The following is a 19,018-nucleotide window of genomic DNA, read 5'->3' as shown; positions in this document are numbered from 1 at the left end:
TTTTAATCAGCAAAAGGGCATATCACTTTTATCAGATGGTAAAAATAGTGTGTAGCAATTTCCTCTATCTCAAGTAAAAGTTAAAAATGGACAGGCAGCAGTTATTATTTTTGAAGGGTCAGAAGCTTTTCTTAGACTCTTATTACTGTATTTTCTTTCTTCTCTCCAAAACATTTTATTTTTAAGTGCAAAGGTGTAAGTTGAATTCACTAACTTTTATTATATATGGCAAAAGCTCAGAATCTGAAATGCATTTTCAAATGAGGATACTGCTGGGAATCTGGAAACTGCAACTGGACCAGCCGTTGTCTACTTCACTGTGACTGCCAAAAACAAAACAACAAAAACAAAACCCACTGCTTTCCTATCTCATTACAACTTCCTCCTCGAAGTCACATGCACATTCCAGGGAAGGAAACGTCAGGTACAAAGAGACACGTACACACATGAACCACCGTTTCAGACACACATTTTGTTTATTTAAAAAGAAATCACTCAGGGGAAGGAAGTTGATCATTTCTCCCAGGCACTAGCCAAGCTGCAGAATTATTTCATGTCAAAGATAATTGCATCAATGAAATATTTATGCACACTCATTATAGGAAAACACTGCATTTTATAACCAAGGTTTTCTGCTGAAGTAAAAAATCAGGAAGAGTTTAGGTTGTTAAATTCATTCTGTTTGGGATTTACAAATTGAGCACCGTAAGGCCAGGACACTCCCATATCAGCTGTCCTTTGAACAACCAGAGGTGCTGGAAGCAGTTCATGAGAATCGAGTTTTCAAAAAGTTCCCTGTTCCCTGTCATAAGTCAAGGGATGTGAGATTCAGGTCTCTCTGTTCCTGGAGGCCTTTGAAAACAAAAAATTAGCCTCCAAGAGAGCACTTGCTCTACTAAAGCAGTCAGGCTACCTTGGATTGCTTTAAATGAAAGGCATCCCTGGTCGTCACCTTGGGGGCTGATGTACCAGACACCATCTCTTGTGGAGTGAGGCACTACATCAGAGACGGGACCAACCTGAGAAGCTAGGAGAGTCTCTGAGGACATGGTAGGCTCTGAAAGGATCACCGGATGTGCTCCAGGCTGGTAAATGGTAATTCCAAAGGGATGCGTGCAATCTCCCTGTTAGAAAACGCACAGACTCCAGGACACAGAGCTGAGAACATAAATATATTTCATTTTGAGAAACTGTTTTGAGAAGGAAAATAAAAGTAATAAATTCGTATTCACCCAGGGTTGATTTATCAGTCACTTACCTCAATGCGCAAGGCACAAAAAATGAAGGGAAGGAAGAGCAGCAATTAGGCTAACATGAAGACTGACTATCTTATTTCACAGAGTGGTAGGAACAGTGGGGAACTGCAATTCGTTCTTTGCTACCTGCCTCTGAAATCCCAGCTCTTTAAAATCACTTAATTGCTTCTCTTTGCAGGGAATGTTTACTTCCTTTCTCTTCATTTTCTCTCCCAGAATCCTGTCTAACAATTCATGTGGTAAAGTTTCTAGTAACTCTTCTTCATGGCACCCAAGATGAATGGAAAGAATAATCTCACATTTACTGACTCCAAAGGGAGGGCCCACTGTGTAACAGGCTTTGTGTTAGGTGCTGGGAGTTTAAAAGAACTGAGTCTATAAACTGTACCATGATTAAAAAGAGGTTTCCAATACTAGATCTCAAACATCTAACTGTTAATTTTTGGCTGTAGTCACTGACGTCAATCAAAAGCAAAAAAGAAATTTATCAGTCCACCCAGGAAGCAGAAAAATGTCCACCCCAACTCCCTGAACTTATGAATACGTCACCTTACATGGCAAAATGACTTAGCAGATGAAATTAAGGACCAATATGGGGAGACTATTCTGGATTACCTGGATGGGCCAATCTAATCACATGACTCCTTAAAAGAGAAGAATCTTTTCTGGCTTTAGTCACAGATATGAAGACAGAAACAGGGTCATATAGACAGTAGCAACAGAAAACTGATATAGTGAAGACAGAAACAGGGTCATATAGACAGTAGCAACAGAAAACTGATATAGTACAAACAACCAAAAAGTTCAAGAGTTCTCTCCAACCCCTATTAGACCCAGTTGCTTCAACCAGTAGTTTTCACCTAGAGACAATTTTGTCCTTCAGAGGACATTTGGCAAAACCTGGAAACATGTCCAGTTATCAAACCTAAAGTTCAGGGGTTGTGCAATTGGCATCTGCTGGGTAGAGGTCAAGCATGGTAATAAAAATCCTATAAGGTATAACAGAGCCCCCTTCAACAAAGAATCACCCAGTCCAAAATGTCAAGACGGTGCTCTGTCTTAACATTATACTGACACATTTCTCTATATGTCTTGGCTTTGTTTAGTTTTCTTCTTAGGTAAGATCTCCCCACCTGGTAGCAAAGTGGCTGCATATAGCTTCAAGCCCACAGCTTTCAACCTCAAAAATCCCTTCTTTGATGGGTCTGGCAAACTCCTAAACTCTTGAGAGTCCCTTGGACAGCAAGCAGATCAAACCAGGATTAAAGGAAATCAATCCTGAATATTCATTGGAAGGACTGATGCTGAAACTGAAGCTCCAATAATATGACCACCTGATGTCAAGAGCTGACTCACTGGAAAAGATCCTGATGCTGGGAAAGATTGAGGGTAGGAGGAGAAGGGGACGACAGAGGATGAGATGGTTGAATGGCATCATTGACTCAATGGATGTGAGTTTGAGCAAACTCCTAGAGATAATGAAGGACACGGAAGCCTGGCATGCTGCAGTCCACAGGGTTGCAAAGTCGGACGTGACTAAGTGACTGAACAACATCAACGTAAATTAATCTCAGCGGCTGTGAGGATGGAGTACTATTCTGACTGGCCAAGCTTAGTCACATGCCCTCCCCTAGGCCCAAAAGGGCTGAGCCAGCTCCAGCTCCACATAAACCATTATGCAGTAGCAGAAGATGACCATCAAAAGGAAACAACGTAAGAAAGAAAGAATTTTCAATGTCTGCTGAGGTAGAGTCTGTCTAATCAAGTGGATCAAGAGTGATTCTGGAGGGTTTTATAACCACTAACAACATCTTCCATGAACAGGAATCTGATGGCTCCACATCTCTCCTTGGGCCTCTGAATTGTCCCTAGCTCTCCATCAAAGTGTTTCTGAAGGGTCAAAATGACATACAATTGGCAGGCTGTGTTGTCTCAGGTTAACATGACACAATTTAGTCAAGAAGACTTTCTTTTTAAGAATGCTATGACTGGGCACTCTCACAGTAGCAGTAAACTCTGCAAAACTGCCAGAAGCACTGTGGCTGGATCTAAAAGATAACTTCTTAAGATGATGAAAAAAGGATTAGTTTCAGAACTTGATGCAATTCTCTTCACAGTACATGTTTCTAGACCAAGACAAAGACGAACTAATTTTTGATCAGTAACAGCAACAGACAGGAGAAAGGGAAATAACCTTAGTGACCCAGCCCAAACGTGGCAATGGTGAGTATTTGCTTTATCTTTTCAAACTGACCTCTTCTCTCACACTTCTTTTATCTGCAAAGCATAAGTGGTTCACTTTAGTTAAGCACTGGTCATATGCCCTGCCTTAAAATTTCCTTACCTTTTCATAACTCTTGCATAAATAGTCAAAAGTAGCCTGTGATCAAGGATGATATAGATTTCTGAGCATAACTGAAGTCAAATTATTATAGGATTCACATACAAACATGAGAGTGTGAAGCTAGAAGTTGATAAAACACTAAGGAGAGCAACATAAAAGTAAGATGAATAAAATCCTCTTTTTTCATATGAATCTTCCATGAACAATATATTTGTCATGGTTGGACTCATGCTTCCCAAGTCAAGCATCACTAAGCATCCTTTACAGATGTGTACCTTCCTTTCAAACTAGAACACAGTACTTTTTCTTCCTTCATTTCTCATTTCTTCCTTTCCTTCCTTATTCCCTTCCATCATTCCTTCCTTTCAAAATTCACTAAGAGTCCTTGCCAACTCCACCCTGCCCTCTTTCTGCTCCTCACCCCATCCTATGAGCTGTCTTCCAGAATTTCCAGCCAGCAGCACCAGCCCTATAAACAAAAGGGCACATAGTAAATGCCCTTTCAAAAAATAACATCTAAACCAAAAAATTATATATTCATTGCAAAACACCAGAAGATACAAATACAAAGAAATCTACAAGCAGTAGTCTGTCCACACAAAGATAATCAATATAAACATACTGATTTAGATTTGTTCAAACTGTACATACATGTGTGCCTTTATACAAACACATATGAACTACACAGAATGCATACACACATACATAGTACATATGGACTTCCCAGGTGGCACTAGTGGTAAAGAACTCACCTGCCAATGCAGGAGACCTGGGTTTGATACCTGGGTTGGCAAGATCCTCATGGTAACCCACTCCAGTATTCTTGCCTGGAGAATCCCATCAACTGAGGACCCTGGTGGGCTACGGTCCACAGTGTTGCAGAACTGGACATGACTGAAGTGACTTAGCAAGCATGCACACATACAGTCCATATATATTACTATATACAACTTCATTTTTGTAAAGCATAGATAATATACTACATTTATTGTATGGATATTATGCCATATTTACTGTATAGATTTCTGTATTATACTATATTGACTATATCCATTGTGCATGTGCTCATCCATGTCCGACTCTTTTGTGACCCCAACGACTGTAGCCCTTCAGGGGCCTCTGTCCATGGGATTTCCCAGGCAAGAATACTGGAGTGTATTACCATTTCCTCCTCCAGAGGATCTTCCCAATCCCTCCTCTCCTGCCCTGGCAGGTGGATTCTTTATCACTGAGCCATCTGGGAAGCCCTATATTGACTATACAGATTACTTTTAATAAACGATGGAACATTATGTGCTATTTTGTAACTTTGTTTCTACCACCTAAACAAATACTGTGAACACTGTTTCATATGAATTCATATTCACCTATGACATTACTGTTAATACATGAATGAGAAAATGATGGCCCTATGGCTAGCAGTGAAATCCCAAGACACTGTGGATACACTGTAGTGAGGAAAATGCGTGGATGTATGGGAGAAAAAAGGAGCTACCTCATCAAAAGTTCACTACTGGGGTTTTCACACAGAATGTCTCCATCTGACATTCCCCTACCCCAAGGTAGCTCAAGAAGAAAGCAGACGCTCCAGATGGCAGAGACAAGAGCAGAGAGTCTTATCTTGGTACCTCTGGTTGTGGAAACTACTCAAGGTCTCAGGACTTCTTTATACTTTCCTAAATCATTCTGCCAAGGCCTTTCTCCTGCTCACAGGGTCCCCCAGGATGGCGACTGGATTCCGCAGATGTAACTTGTGCCACCATTCAAGACAGGCTGGCATCTACGCCTCTTGAACACACACCTCCTCTTTAAGTAGTGCTCCCTCATTAATCTCAGGAAATCAGCAACAACAACGACGAAAGATGATACATTTCTGACATGTAAAATGCACATCATAATCACCGTTTCGGTAAGAACTTATGCTAAAGTGAGAGCAATGAAATCTTAATCGCAGAGGAGGACCTCATTAGAGCCTCAAGTATTTCATCTTCACTGAGATGCAGCGTGAGCTTCAGACAGCTTTGTGTGAAAATTAGCATGTTTTCTGGATTAGAAAAAGTGAGAATCTGCTAGGTGTACCTGTGAACATATATATTTTAAAAAGTCCATCGCTTGCAGGCAGACTATCATTACAAACAAAGCAATCTGATATTCCAAGCGAGGCAGGGGCAATTAGAAGCCTGCACAGACAGGTTTAATTACCCTGAACATTGCAGATCTTTACAAAAACAATACAGGTATTACAGCTTTCCTCTGTCCCAACCAGGCTCTGTAAAAAGCACATTTGTGTGTTAATAAACTCACTCACACTGTCCTGTCAAAATTATGATGTAGCAGTGGAGAGGGATGCTAAGAGAAGTGGTTACTATAGCAACGAAAAATCGCCACCACACTGAAGATATCTGGGTGATTCTGTCTCATCTCTCAGGTTCTTACCAAAATGACATGCTCAAGTTATCTTTCCGCCATCCAGAAGAAAGTCCCTTAGGCACAGGACTCTGTTCTGAATCACCTGAGTGTGGCCCTAACTACAAACTCTCTGGACAGGAAATTTTACTGCATACCTGGCTCAAAAAAATAGGCAGCACTGCCCAGTAGAATGTATGCTACATGAAAGTACGGTTTGTCCACTGTTTTCCTTTTTGCTGAATCCGCATTACCTAAGATAATGCCTGGCACATGCTAAGTGCTCAATAAATATATGTTAAATGAATGATCATAATGAAAAACACAGCACTAACAAGAACCACAGTGTAAAACTCCACACTCTCTTGTAAAATCACAAGGCCCAGGATTTGGGTCAAGAGTATTCGATTTTTCAATCTGATCAGAAGAACTCCAAACAAGATTCCTTAAGCTTTATTCTTTATCCCTTCCATTTATCATGAAATCATTCAACAGACACAGGAGTACAATGGTGAAGTAGATGGACTCTGGGGCCAAAATGCCTGGGTTTGAATTCTGACTCTAACACCAAGTGACCTTAAAGCGATCAGTTAACTTGTGTGTGCCTCAATGTCTCCATCTGAGAAAGAGAGTTAGAAACAGGACCTACATCAAATGTTGGCTATTACCATTCAGCACACACTATAGATAAAAAGATGACTAAAATATCCCCATGTTCTTACAGAAGCAGACCATATGATATTATATATCTGGCTATATGTTTAACTCCCCCCACCAGGAGGCAGAAGGACAATCATGAGATAGCTTTCCATTGTCCCAACTATGCAAAAGCTGGTGGACATTTTCCTACAGCTGGGAAGTGGACTTAGAAACTGTACCAAATCTCTGAAGATCACAATGAATAGATGCTTTGAATTTCCAACCACTACTCAGAAACTAAGAGAAACTAAACGTGTGGGCTTGCTTTTTGATCCACAGCACAAAACAGAAGGAACGTGAGGGACTTCATTGAAACCAAGGGGGCTGAAAGAACTGTGGTCTCCTCCATCCACACTCCACCATAACTGCAGAATGAGTGGCAACACATTTGATTCCAGCCAACTAAAAAAGCGGAAGGAGCCAGCCTCAACCAATCATAGACCAAAAAATCTAGAGGTTAGCTGAGACACTCCAAGCTGGATGCTTCAATATTAGAAAATTCCGTACATAATAAGAAAAATGTGGAAACTCAACCTCTCAGAAAACCTGATGTCAGATAATCTAATTAGCAAAAAAAAAAAAAAAGGAAAGAAAGGGGGAAAGAAACTATGATTTAAAGAGTTAATAGTCTGGTTGCTTTTCAAATATTTTCTGAAGCCAATTTAGCAGGGGAAAAGAGTTATATGAACAAATTCTTGGCAGAGAGAGTACAGTGAAGAAATATAAAATTATGCAAAGACTTGTTGAGATTAAATGAATTACTGTTGCATATGAATCAGTCTTTTTTCAAGAAGCTATACAGCATAAAATAGACATGGTCTTGTAGTTGATTAGATTTACACTTTCATCTTATTTAAACTATGCCACCTGGAGAATAAAATAATTCAACACTTTTTATATAAAACACCTTGGCTTAATATTTCACAATGAGGAACCTTGCTTTTGAATTAAATTATGCCAAAATGGGAGTCTAGGAGAAGAGAAAATTTAGTATGTGTGATGCTAAACCATTCAATCTGGTAAAGACACTGAGTCTCTGACATTGGAGAACTATTGCAATGTATATTTTCTTATGATTGGGAAGTAGATTTAAAAACTCTACCAATCTTTAACAACTATACCACAGGCATGTACTACCATGCTTTCTTGTTGGGGTACCAAACTTCTGCAGCATTCAGAAAGTCCAAAAATCTCTGAATGATGCCATTTTTAGTTCACAGATGATATCTAGGAAATAGCTGGAGAAAATGTGATTCTCTCCAGTGATCTTCTACACATAGTGATTTGAAAGGCTATAGTCTACATTATCTAGGACCACATTCACATATGTGCTAGAAAGCATAGCTTCTCAACTAGGGTTCCTAGGAAGATTGATGCCCTCAGCCCTGGGGGCCTGGGTGGGGATTTGGGGAGATGAGAGCCCCAGGATGAACTCATCCTAGATGTGTTTTATTAGAGCTCTAAATTCTCGCTGAAATGTCATGCTAATAATACCACTGGCTATTTCAGCCATGATATGCCAAAGGTTGGAGGCAGAAGGGCAGGTTATAGTTCCACACAATCTTAACAGGAGTTTGGAAGAAAGCAAAATATACTGGGATGGGGACTCCATGGCTAAATAAGTATAGTGAATAGTGACACAAAGTAATAAGGGGTTTCTTTACTACAGACCTTGAAAAATCCTTTGATATGCTATTGGAATATGCTAAAGGAATATCATACTGCTGGATTTCACCAACTTATTTGACAGCACTCACGTTTCAACGGTGTTTCATCTGGATTAAAAACAGAACACAGTTTGAGAACTGCTGCTCTAAGTATTCAGCTTGTGACTGGATGAAGGGGCTTCAATAAGCATTTGAGTTACATTTGAATTGTTTTTAAAATAAATAAAAAAGAAAGGAGGTATTATTCCAGATGGGGTTCCTGATGACGTAGACATTTTATGATACAAAGGACAGAATGTGATCTGGGAGGAGAGAGTAAGAATATATTTGGATGGCCTCAATTAATTCTGCCATTTTACTTCTAAAATATTCCACGTATATTTTTACATTGTTTGCTTCCTTTTGCTCCATTTGAGGAGTATCGATGAGTGCCTACTATGTGCCTTAGATACTAGGGGATCCCATGGTCCTTAGACATCTACAGTGGGCTACATGGAACTTCCATCCACAGAAAGGGAGACAGACAGTAGAAATACTGATATATAAAATAAATTCAGACTTGAAATATGTTACGCTTTTAAGCGTGACTCATCAACCTGGGTGATGTGACAAAGAAAGAAAGATTGGGGTGATACAGGACTGCAGTCTGTAACCAGGAGAGTAAGTCAGCCAGGCAAAGATCGGAAAAGAGATTTCCCTTACTAGACAAACAACAAGTTCAAGTGCTTAGAGACAGAAATGAGTTTGGGGTAAAGACAGTAAGTGCAGTTGTAGCACCTCCTAAGAGGGAAGAGGTGGCAAAAGATGAGCCTGAAGACCCAGGGAAGGAACAGATCCCATGGGACCACAGAACCCACGGTAAAGAATCTGGATGCACATCTAAGGAAAGGAACTCAGCACTTTTTAACAGTAAAAGCCCTGACATGATTTCTTTCATTAAAAATGGGTGCTGTTGGGGCATCCCTGGTGGCTTGCTGGCAAATAATCCACTTGTGAATGCAGGAGACACAGGTTGGATCCCTAATCTGAGAAGATTCCACATGCCGTAGAGCAACTAAGCCTGTGTGCCGCAACTAATGAGCCTGTGTTCTAGGGCCCATGAGCCACAGCTACCGAGTCCACATGCCACAACTCCTGAAGCCCCCTCACCCTAGAGCCCATGCTCTGCCACTGCAATGAGAAGCCCGAGCGCCTCAACTGGAGAGTAGCCCCAGCTCACTCCAACTGGAGAAAAGCCTGAGCAGCAACAAAGACCCTGTTGTTGTTGAGTTGCTAAGCCGTGTCCAATGCTTTGCAAATCCATAGACTGTAGCCCGCCAGGCTCCTCTGTCCATGGCATTTCCCAGGCAAGACTACTGGAGTGGGTTGCCATTTCCTTCTCCAAGGGATCTTCCAGACCCAGGGATCGAACCCGTGTCTCCTGCACTGGCAGGCAGATTCTTTATCATCTGAGCCACCAGGGAAGCCTTAACAAAGACCCAGAACAGTCAAAAATAAGTAAATAAATAAATTTTTCTCTAAAATAAAGATGGGTGCTGTTGTGTGGGAAACAGTGATAGGAAAAAGTAAAGAAATTGAATAGAATAATTATATGGTAGGTTACCTCCTCAAATCTTAGGGCCTAAAAGTCCAAATTCTGCAGGGATGAGTCAAGCCTGATTTTCATCCAACTAAGAAGGACCAGACGTTCCATCACACAGGGGCACTGCACCATTGTCAGAGGACACATAGTCATGCCAAAGAAGTGACACAAAGAAATTTTTTAAAAAAATGTTGCTTTCATATTAGCTTGTCTATAGCATCATTTATTCTTAACAACCTTCTTTTGAATCATAAATGAAAGGAAAAAAGAGAGAAAGAACTCGAGGTAAAACTTTTTTTTTACCTACATAAGCATTATTCCTCTAGTAGAGCCCAAGTGTGTACTGAAACCAATTATTTTTTAAAAATAGTAAGGCTTTACCTTGATTTTTAATCAATACCCACATGACATTGCCTCACAAAATGATAACTTACCATGTTGAATAACTCTTGAGATTTAAAAGAGAAAACCTTGGCATATGGCAAAATCTGATTAATTCTGGTCCTATTAAATGGGATTCTGTATAAATCTGGACCTGGTAATCTGAATCAGTATTCTGCTTTATCCATTTTTTTTTTAATTCTATTCTACAAATTAGGGATTAACACATAATTACAGGGAGGAGGGTATTCAATCTGAAGAGAAAAAACTATACAGAAATATATTTACGCAGAATCAACCACTGATTACAAACTGTTCATCTGCTCATTCATGCAGGCCACTTAAAGATTACTATTACATTCTTAGCCTAGTTTGAGGTTTCTTGCATCTATATATTAGCAAACAAATGTATTTATTTCAAAATATTTCCTAGTTGAAAATTCTCAGTAATTCTAACTAAACACTGAGGCTGGTTTGAATCACACACAATCAGTGTATTTTAATATTCCAGGTATAACATTTTGCACAATACTTAATGAACAATAGACATATTCAATCTAGTCACTTGTAGATATGGTTTTACCTGAATTTCTAAGTGCAGTAACCTACAGCTCTTCAGGTTTAGAAATGAAGCTGAATTTAACTCAGAAGAGACACTAATCTTGCTTTATCTAAACATTACAGCAACTGCCCAACAAGGCCAGGTTCCTTGATTAGACCTGTACCTGCCCTCTCTGGGAGCCCATATCCTGGAGGCTCCTATCACTAATGAACGTAAACTCCACATCCTGACCTTTTCAGCTGTTCCAAGAATACAGTCATACTCAGAGTCTCTGGAGGCAAACTCTGAGTCAGTCTACTGTAAATATAGTACTGTAGTCTAAGCAGCAGACTGGACTAAATTTTAAAACAAGTGGTTTGCAATAAAAGACAGCAACACTAGAATCACCGTGAAATGCAATCCTGCTAGCTCTGATCTTCAGTTACACAGTAGTACAGGATGATTTAAGTAAAAAAGAAATGCTAGATTATTTTCTTTCTGTTGCCAAATACTTTGGGACCTCATGTTCAATTAAAAATTAAAAGTTGGCCACAAATACCGAGAGTCTAATTACATTTTTCAACATCTGTCTTTCATTCCAGGCCAAAAGAAAATAATATTTACAGAATAGCAGATTGAGACAAAATACACTGCTGTCTTTTCATCTAGTTGAGTGCTGAACTTCTCCACTGCATGTTACCTTTACATGGTATATCAATTAGGAATGCTTTTGACTGCAAATAAGAGAATCCTTAAATAACAGTGGCTTCAATAATTAGTAGATTATTTTTTGCCTAGAAACCTGGAGGGAGGTGGTCCCTGGGAGTGATTCAGCTATTCCACAATGCTGACGAAGACACAGCTCTCCCTTTCTAGTCTACCGTCCTCAGCATGTGAGTTTTCTTCTTCAAGTCTGTCACCTCATTTTTCAAGTTGGCTGCCACCTTTCTAAGCAACATATCCTCATTTAAAGCAGGAAGCAAGAGAGACAGAGGCAAAAGGATTTACCTTCATGGGAGTCATTTTTATTCAGGAAGGGAATCTCTCCCACTTCTCCTTAAGCCTCATTGGTTAGGACTGAGTCAAATGCACATCTTTATACCAATCACTGCTGAAGCAGAATGGGCTGACCAGACTGGTTTAGACCAATCACAATTGATCAAGGATTACTGGAGTCAACCTGCTTTGCTTGAGACCAAGCTGACTACAAACATAATTGGGGCTCTATTAGCAGGAACAAGGAGGGGATAGGTGCTAGGTAGGCAAAAATAGTCGTTTATGCCACAAGTGTTTCACAGAATGGAAAGATCTATGAGAAACCACACAAACACATGGCCATTAAAGAAAAATATATAATAGTATATATAAGCCTGAATATTGTGGGAAACTGAAATGGGTCAGAGCTATAAAAGCAGATGAGTTATTATCTAACTCTCTTCCTTGGATTTTCTGAGGATTGTTCTTAATAAGAGAGATGGTCATCTCCATATCAAGTTTTACCATATCCTCTGCAAAGAAGCAGGATGAAATCAAATCGTCTCTGGAAAAATCTTCCCACCTCACCAAATGCAGTGATCGGATAACTCCAAGGGTAACAAAAATATAACAGGTTATTTCATCCACTCTCCCTGAAAGGTGACTTAAATGTCCATTTTAAATGTACAACACATACTCCAGTGATATAACAAGTAGTATATAAAGAAAAGATGAAACTTCTAAATACCCTTGGAGGCAATCTGTCGTCAGAAAATAGAGCTCCAAAGGAAACATGAGGATGTTTGTCTGCCAAGTCAGGCACACATACAAGTAACTTCTATGCTATATCTAAAAACACCATTGTACAGCCAACCTTAACATTTGGTTGCAGTCTGGCTACAACCTAATTTCAGTAGCATATAAAGAAATTACATTATTACACATAAATTAGCAATTTTTAGTGTTTTAAACAGTCAACAGTATTTCTTAAAACTCAGCCAATAAGCAAACTGTGTATATGTATCCCCAGGAACCAAGGACTAAGATAAACATTAAATGTTAGTAGTTGCCAAGATTGGAAAGTAAGATGTAGTCTCCACTTTTCCTAAGTTTTAAGCACAGGGCAAAATGAGTCTGCAAATTCTAGAAACCACCAAATATAATATTGTTAAAGTGATTATCTGGGGTTCAGATATGGTATAAAGATGATAATAAAATGTCAAAATTAAACAATTCTATTATAAGTCCTGTGGAAAATTTCCCCTTTAAATTACTTTGCTTCCTAGTAGAAAATAACCATGTAAATCAATTAAGCAAAATAGTCCTTGCCAACCTGTTCAGGAATAAAATGAATTCAGTCTTAGTCTAAAGATAGAGGCTAGAAATCTGAGACAACAGAAACTAGAGAGGAAAAGCTTCTGCCTTTCATTGTCTCTGTGCTAGGATTACAGTCCAGTTCTTTGGCACTTGGTACTCAAACAAAACAGACATGTAGGCAATATTTGGCCAGAATGATTTAAAAGACACACATAAAAAATAAAAGACACAAAAACTTGCCAATACTTTGTACATACACACTTCTTATTTGATTCCTAGGGATGCTACTAAATAGAACCTAGCAGAAAATCTAACTTTCATCCCTTTTCTCACATCTCCAAGAACTACTTGTACTCCTAGAATTTACATGCAAGAAAGACAGAAGGTTTCAGAATTATTCCAAACTGGTGACCCTGCCCCAGACTCTAACATTAAACTGCTCTATACTGCCTTCTAAAGGAGCTGAATATTACAGCAGGAAAAAAGACCAGACTGCTAAAGTTTTCACATCACTACATACTTTTTATTCATTTAGTTCTGATGATTTAAAAACAAGAATGTGAAATTGATTTAAAATGAGGATTTCTTCAATATAACATTCAAAACTCTTCTGAGACTTAGGTTTTTCCATTTCAACTACCATGAGGAAATCATGCAGAAATCTTGCCATAGACTGACTGTACATCATATTTAAGCATAATTTATTCAGTATAGTGTGTACCTGTTAATCCCATACTCCTACTAATTTATTTCTCATTCCCTTCCCTTTTGATAACCATAAATTTGTTTTCTATGCAGTGGGTCTATTTCTGTTTTATAAGTAAGTGCATTTGTGTAGTTTTTCTTTTTTTAAAAAAGATTCCACAAATAAGCAATATCATATATTTGTCTTTGTCTGGTTTATTTCACTTAGTATAATATCTAGGTCCATCCATGTTGCTGCAAATGGCATTATTTCATTCTTTTTTATGGTGACTCAGTGATTCTTGAATTCATTGATTAGAAATGCAATTGAGAGAAATAAGCTGGGTATAAAAACTTAAGGAATGGTGAGTACATGGAAAACTCATGGCCCTTACAGGGATGAGGATCTACTTCATTCCTGGGCCCAGGGTTGCAACAAAGTTTGATTTTTTTCTAAAGAAAAGTCCCCCTAAATATATATATAAAATCTCCATAACTTTGGTGTTTAAATTACCACAAAACACTATACTGGGTAAAAGAAATCACAGCAATAAATTGGATTTGCCCACCAGAACAGATATCTCTGCTGTAACATCATCTGTCAATGGAAACTACAAACCAAGAGACAAACCAGACAAGGAAAACCCATCCATCTCTCCTACAATGAGATTCATCCTATCAAAAAACCATCTGGTTAATAGGGACAGATGTAGCAGATGTGGTAATTTGAAGACTGCTTAAATCTTCAGCTAGTCCCTTTCTTGGGTTTTTCAACTTAATTTTGAAACAAAGTAGCTTTATATGGCATATTAAAACATAAATAAATCACTCCCAGAGTTTGGGCTATTTCTTCCCCTGCTGGCTCAGTCCGAAAGCTCAGAGGACAGGGAGTCAGATGGTCATCCCCCAAGGAGAAAGTGGAGGCAGTGAAACAGCCTTCATGTTTGCAGGAGGCCATGTCACCACTGCTGTTAGCTGCTGTCCCCTATGGAAGGGCGAGTCAGGTCTGCTGAAACAAAATTTCTACCTTTAACTCCTACTGTTACTTTTCCAGAAATTGGGTCTGATTTAAATTCCAATCTACCCTTCCTATCGGCATAATGGCCCTTCCTCACTTCCATTTATTCTTTTCAAAAATGAGTCCAGACTCTCAGTCCATTTTCTCCAGAGCTGACAGACCAAGGCATATGAGAAAAGATTTAGCAACTGACGATGAGCTGGCAAAGTGCCAACTCATTTTCATTTGAGGGTTAAATACACTATTTTATCTATATAACCTTTACTATCATTAGTCAAATCTCTATTTCAGCAAGCAGCACTGAAATCTCCTTAGTGACTGTTCTCCACTCAGATATATGACCTTTGAAAATTTCTAAAGGAAGCAGAGCTGCTAAAATTTAATAAAAAGACGCAATTTCTCTGAATATATTTATGCATTTACCAGCAGTTCCCAGGGAGCCTAAATCCAGTATCATATCTGGATTCACAGCTCTGGACAAGAGACAGAGTAAGTAAGTGAGAAAGAGAGAGAGCAAGAGGACAAGACCCTAAAATTATCCTACTGACCACTGTGATTCACATGAGGGTTTCTCTCTCTATATTAAACAATGTATGAACCTGTACATACAGTTAAGTTACTTGAAAAGCTCGCCAAATCTTTATTGATCATTTAAAAGCAAATTATTCCTGAAAGAGATGTAAAGTTACATTTAAAGACCAATGGATGTCATTTCATCTCCAAACACTGCTTCAGATCCCTACTGGAATTGTATTATATTCCTAGCACTTAATTTTTCCCTTGAAAATGAATGTATGAGAGCCATGCAGACTGCTTCATTTACAATTTCACTGTATTGATTGCCCCCTGCAAGTGTTCTAATAATAGACAAATGAAAGCAGAATGCATTGTTTAGGTCTCTCACTTTAAAAGTGAATACCATTGGGTTTTTTTGGTTTGTTTTTTGTATGTTGAGGGTTTTTTTTTCCTTATTTTTTTAAATTTACTTATTTTTAATTGAAGGATAACTGCTTTACAGAATTTCGTTGTTTTCTGTCGAACTTCAACATGAATCAGCCATAGGTATACATATATCCCCTCCCTTTTGAACCTTCCATCTTCCTCCCCATCCCACCCCTCTAGGTTGATACAGAGCCCCTGTTTGAGTTTTGTGAGACACACAGTAAATTCTGGTTGGCTATCTATTTTGCATATGGTAAGGTAAGTTTCCATGTTACTCTCTCCATACATCTTACCCTCTGCTCCCCTCTCCCCTGGATAAGGTGATTTTTTTAAAGACAGGAGGACAAGAGAAAACACAAATGTTGATGTGATACCTAAGGTTATGTAAGAATAAGTGAGATCAGTGAGATTCTGTGGACTTGCTTTATCATTTGGAGATTATAAATCAGAATAATTAATCATGTTGTCAAAGGGTCAAGGGCAATCTGAAGACTCCACTCATGCTCAGATAGCACTAAATTCAGTATACATAACTCTTGCTGTGGATCATTTGAAGTCAGCAGAAACTCTATGCTGCTAAGCTGCATCAGTCGTGTCCGACTCTGTGCGACCCCATAGATGGCAGCCCACCAGGCTCTGCCGTCTCTGGGATTCTCCAGGCAAGAACACTGGAGTGGGTTGCCACTTCCTTCTCCAATGCATGAAAGTGAAAAGTGAAAGTGAAGTCGCTCAGTCGTGTCCAACTCTTAGCGACCCCATGGACTGCAGCCTACCAGGCTCCTCTGTCCATGGGATTTTCCAGGCAAGAGTACTGGAATGGGTTGCCATTGCCTTCTCCAGAAACTCTATAAGCTCGTGTAAAAATACACCCCCCAGGTCCCAGAGCAGCAAATCGATAGTGATTATTATCAACAGCCTATTAAAGACCAAAAGAAATGCAACATATGGTAACCAAAGAGCTCCACAAGTAAAGATTTTTTCCTCTGCTAATTCTCATTTACAACTAAAGAAATCAGGCATTTCAATATGAACAGTTTAACAATGATAATTGCCATCATCCATTAAATGTATAGACCATGCCAGGCACTACGCCAAGCACTTAACAGGCACTGTGTCAATGAATTCTGAAGATGTCTTTGTAAGACCTGCCATTTTTATCTCTATAGTCAGGGTTCATGGATACCCATGGAGATTAGATGGCCCAGTCAGGGTCATCCCACCAGTGAGTACCCAAGCTATAGCCCAAACCGAGATCCAAAGCTACTTATCTTACCTAAGAAGTTCTAACAACTAAAATTCCCAGACACAGCCTTTTCAGGAACAACACAGATTTTTGTTAAAATGAATTCAGAGAGGAAATGGTTGGCTATCCACCCCTCATTCCATTTCCATCCTTTAACTCACCTATAGCTTTATATGGGTCTCACTACAAAAGGACTTTCAATTCTATCATTGGATCGCAAACCCACATGAAAAGTTCCCAGACACAGCAGCAGACTTCTTTAGGATTTGACAGTGGTTATTTTTAGATGAATAATGCTCCAGGGGCCTTGTTTAAGGGAATACCACTAATTTCAAAGACAACAACGTTCATCAAATATTACAAATTCCTGTATTCTCACCTGCCAAAACTGAACGTTAATACTATCTACTTCAAGTCTTTAAAATGAGGGATGAGGGAAACTCTCTGGCAGTCCAGAAGTTAGGACTCTGTGCTTCCACTGAAGGAGGCATGGGTTCAATCCCTGGGTGGGGAACTAAGATTCCAAATGCCACACTGCACAGCCAAAATAAATAAATAAATGAACTATTTGAATTGGAAAGACTTCTAAATTGTTAAAATTTAAGAAATAAAAGCCCCCAACTAAAATAAATAAATTAAAAAAAAAAGTGAGTAAATCATTTTACTCACTGGGTAATAAAAAAAAAAAGGGACAATAAGAAAATAAGAGAGCAATAAATAAAATTAAAAGATCACAAAAAAAAAAAAGTAAAAGGAATAGATGGGTGGGTAGATGGATGGATGGATGGATGGATGGATGTCTAGCTTGACAAAAAGACAGATCTGCCCCAAAATTAATGATAAAAGCAACTCTACTGGTCTCAGGTAAGAGACCAGTCAATCTTTGGAACTAATTTATTCATTCACCAAGTGTGCCCTGAGTCAGAATCTAACAACATGGTAGACATTGGAATGCTCCAATTGTGTAAATGTTTCAATGAGGGTAAGCAGAAGAAAGTTTTATAGGAACATAGCAATGGGGAGCTAAACTCCTATCTAAAGACACCACAGTCATCTTGGTCCACAGGTGGCAAATGTCTACAGCACCAGGCAAATGTCTACAGATGTCAGACAAGTGACATTAGTGAGCTGTGGGGCCTGAAAGCTTATTCTAAGGGCTTCGACCACTTCTCACTGATGACCAACCGCCACCACCTACTGCCAGCCCTTCCAACTCTGCTGCAACAGGAAATAAAGACTTTTGATGAGCAGGTGGCCAGGGCCAGGTCACCAAAAGCCAGTTAAGTCCTGTCAAATTAGAACCAATGAAAGGCTTCAAACAAAGAAGTGAGGCCATCAGGTTCTACTTCATCAGCATCACTCCAGCCAGCTACCTCTGGCAAATGGGTCAGAAGTGGGTGACAAGGCAAGACTGAGGTTCCACTTCTCCAATGACTGAATACACACACCCACCCACACATAGCATTAGCCTGTGAAACCAGCCTCATTAGGCCTCCTAAAATTAGATTCTGTATCCTCTTACAATTTTCTAACATAAAAAGACTCACTGTAAGCAAGAGTGCTTTCCAAAGCTCCTAGTTTTCTTTCCGCTTTGTGCCAATGGCTTCAGGCTACATCTTCTCACTATAGTCCCAAAGTGTTTTCAATCACAGGTTTACAATGAAACGAGCCCCCATCCTCCCCACAGCCTCCAAGGAGACTTATAACTGGTTTTCTTGTGCTAGTTCAGCTGAAGCATCTGATAGGAAGGTATACTCAGTACACACACACACACACACACACACACACACACACACACACACACACACACAAAACCACATACTTACATATCAAACCAGCAAACCTCGAGTCACATTTCTGCCAGGAAATACCATGGATCGGCTTCCAATGGGGGTGCCTTTTAGATTTTTATAATGATCAATTGACAATGACACTAATGGCTGATAATAACACTAATCACATT

At 39.3% G+C, this 19,018-nt stretch overlaps 1 protein-coding gene and 1 long non-coding RNA gene across 21 annotated transcripts in view; both read right to left on the bottom strand.

Annotated features, from left to right (window-relative positions):
* The window catches only part of MAGI1 (membrane associated guanylate kinase, WW and PDZ domain containing 1), a 635,735-nt gene that overhangs the window by 342,299 nt on the left and 274,418 nt on the right, over nt 1-19,018 (bottom strand). The gene's annotated exons all lie outside the window — the stretch shown is intronic.
* Nucleotides 151-3,690, bottom strand: LOC145520951 (uncharacterized). The gene is made up of 2 exons (XR_014064944.1): nt 2,035-3,690; nt 151-1,982 (listed from the first exon to the last, which is right to left on the bottom strand). It is a non-coding gene; the product is annotated as an uncharacterized LOC145520951 (long non-coding RNA).

The sequence above is a fragment of the Giraffa tippelskirchi genome, chromosome 9 (genome assembly GCF_054371585.1).
Source record: "Giraffa tippelskirchi isolate mGirTip1 chromosome 9, T2T-mGirTip1v1.2.pri, whole genome shotgun sequence".
NCBI classification, from domain to species: Eukaryota; Metazoa; Chordata; class Mammalia; order Artiodactyla; family Giraffidae; genus Giraffa; species Giraffa tippelskirchi.
Note: the sequence above shows the minus strand (reverse complement) of the source record. Positions and strands in the feature narration are given on the sequence as shown.